This window comes from Gavialis gangeticus, unplaced genomic scaffold (assembly GCF_001723915.1).
Source record: "Gavialis gangeticus isolate Ggan-Ray unplaced genomic scaffold, GavGan_comp1, whole genome shotgun sequence".
NCBI classification, from domain to species: domain Eukaryota; kingdom Metazoa; phylum Chordata; order Crocodylia; family Gavialidae; genus Gavialis; species Gavialis gangeticus.
In genome coordinates, this window is record NW_017728980.1 from 13,589,118 (window position 1) to 13,592,551 (window position 3,434).

Here is a 3,434-nt window from a genome sequence, read left to right on the forward strand (position 1 = left end):
GGACACACGCAACAATTGGCATGGATCTGGCGGTGCACAGTAAGTACTTATCCCTGTTTTAACTCGGTATCATTTGTCTGTCTCCGTCTATACACACCTCGAAGCAGCCTGAAGTTATCATCTTTGAAACCGCTGGCCTGACGCTTAGTTCACAGTATTTGGCTGGGCATTTTCTCCCTTTTAAAAGCTGTAAATAGTTCAGTAAGAGCATCATTTTTCTCACACCCTTCTCCACCTTCAAGAAGGTTCAGCTGTTGAAAATATACAAATGAAAGGCCAAACTATGGACTTTTTCCACTCAGGTGTCATTCCCACCTTGACATCGGGATGTAAAAACTGAGAAACAGCCAGAGGTGCAGAAGGTAGCCTCAACAGCGTTGAAAGTAAACCCTTCAGAAAAAAACACTAGCTATTACATGTAGCGAAATGATAACCAATGCCATGACTTGTGAGCAATTCTGCCACCTTCCTATGTTGAACTGACTAGAAAAGACAATGGAAATAGCAGGAGGGGTATTAAGGATGAAGCCAGGACGTTTGCCATTGGGCAGGTAGAGGAAGGGGCAAATGATGGAGATGATCCCTCCCCGAGTCGCACAGTCCTTAGAGGGGGGAAACTTGGGGGACTGAACAACACAAAGGATACGCAGAGGACAGTCCCATGTGGGCAGGGGTGATGGCACCTTGTTCACACCCCGTTTGATGGTGCAAGAAGCCTTTACATTCATATTTGTCTTAGGTAGCTGCTTAAAGAAAGCTGACCTATAGTTCAGTATATTCCCGTATTCAGGCCTTTTAAAAAACATTTGCCTTACATCTGCCACCAGAGCACACATGGAGCTGCCATTTGTAGTGATTTCAGCAAGCTCACCCAGAGCAGAAGCTATTGATTCGTGAAATCTTTCATTAGAATAACTGTGGGTTGTGTTTTTTTTTTTTAAATGGCCTCTGGAGAAATGATAGGATCCTATCAATTTTGCTGTCTTGTAAAATATTTATAGCCTTTATTGGCTGAGATGATCCCTGTTTCCAGTGACAGCTCAGATGAATGGCTAAGGAAATACCTATTTGCAGGGAATTTCTTCTGTGTCTGAATGTGATGCCTCTACCTGGGCAGAATCATTCTCATCTCTTTCTGCCTTTAGTAGATTCCCTTTTCCCACTCCCCCCATTCACGTTATTCCTGACCTCATCAACTCCATGATTCACCCATCTATGTGTTTCCATTGACCTTCACCTCCCGAGAATTAAAAAAACAGAAATCTGTCTTCCTCCCCAGCCTGCAAGGGAAATAGCCTGAATAGTTCACAGCACTGAATGAGTTTATTTTGGGTTTATTTACATAAGGACTTGTCTATGTACACAAACTGTATCATTTTCATTTTCCTATTATCATTAACTATAACATCCACCTCTTGAAGTAGACAGAATAAGGTGCTTATAAGGACAATGTAAAAGTGTATATTCCCACATGGGAAAGGGAATAAACTACACACTTACATACTGGCATGATTGCATGTTAAAGGTTTTAATGGCATAATTATTATTTCACCAACAAAATCACAGCCCTGGCATAGTTGCACCAAATACACACACACACACACACACCCACACACACACACACACACCCACACACACACACACACACCCACACACACACACACACACCCACACACACACACACACACCCACACACACACACACACACCCACACACACACACACACACCCACACACACACACACACACCCACACACACACACACACACCCACACACACACACACACACCCACACACACACACACACACCCACACACACACACACACACCCACACACACACACACACACACACACACACACAATCTGTGGATCAGATCATATTTGGTTAGGTATTTTTTGCGTGTGTATGTTTAGAGTTTTTTGAAGGGCAGCCAAGTCAAGGAGAGATGTAAATGCGGTGAGGCCTGCAGCTGTTTGGTCTTGTATGAATGAGTCCTATGAGCTGTTAGATATTCACACACAAAGTATCTGGCACTTAGACAACTTGGGCCCTGCTCTGGTCCTGCTGTGGTCATGAGTCTCTGGCATCAGTCAACTGGTTTTGTAGCTGCAATCGGTTGTAGCTGTTGTGACTGAAAAGAATGATTTGTTCTCTCCGGTTCGGCTGCTTGTAAGGGTTTGCTTTTCAGGACCATGAACTTGAGTAGGACTCATGCATTCAATTGGCTCTTTATTCTGTTCTCATCCTCTGTAAGTTGTGACTCTTCCCCTTTGTCTCAGCTTGCTTCTCTTCCTGTCTGGGCAGCTTCTCATAGATGCCCCATCACTTCCTTCAACTAAACATGGTAACAAGTGAACTTCTCACATTTCCTGCCAGCCCATTTCTTCAGCAATTTTGCAAAGTCCAGCATCTTTCCTGCCACTCAAGCTTGTAATTTTGGGGTTGATGATAATTATACCAATGGAAGCCAAAAAACAGATATTAAAACAGCACTTGGTGTTGGACATAAACATCTCTAAGCAAGAAAAACGTGTCCCCTACCACAGGCTTAAGCACTGCAGGACAGTATTTACTGATGTTTAGCCTTTGCTGGTCTAAACAGCCCCTCTTAGCGCCGCAGCCTGAAGGCTGAGTGATCGAAGAGAAGTATGCTAAGGTGACTTCAGACCACTTTCCATTTCCATCCCACTCTTGTGGGGTACACCACAATGCACCCCGTACGAACTGGCAACACCAACACCAGAAGCAGTGGCCTGTGCCGAATATTGGGAACAGACCCTATAGAAAGGTTGGAGTGGAGACGCAACAACAAAACAGGCTTTCCATTTGAGTTTGGAGTCTCAGTAGCTGCCTGTAATATTTGTGGATTTGCGTGTGTCTAATTTTGCTTTTCACATTGGTACAGAAAAGCTGATCAGCTTGATTGCATGTTTCACAGAGATTCTGGAAACAGCTATTCCACAAACCCAGAGCTGTAGGGTGAAACTTAGACAAGAGCCTAACTGAGTTAGAAGCACAAATTCCTTTGACCGGTCTCATGCCTGGTTCTTCTAAGTGACATAGTTGCTTCTCAGAGTTGCACTTTTATGTCTGAACAAATGCCTTTGTCTCTTCTTCCTTTGCCTTCCAAGTTTAAAGTAGCTGCATGTAGGCTCCTGGCCTGCAGATTCATGCCTGACTTTGGCTCAGAGCTGCCTGCATCTAGTTTGTTATGCACACAAAGTGGTCTGGTTGGGACCATGCCCTGAGTAAAGGTGAGCCGGGGTGTGTATTTTTGCATAACTAGTAAAGAGCAACTCTGCACAACTCCATTTTAACGTGAAGCTTTTTGTCTGGGACTTAGCAAAGCATTGGAAGAAAATGTTTGGAATGAAAAAATACTACTTGGCATTGACAGCTCCCTTTGGCTTTTGCTTGCTTTGCAGAATTGGAC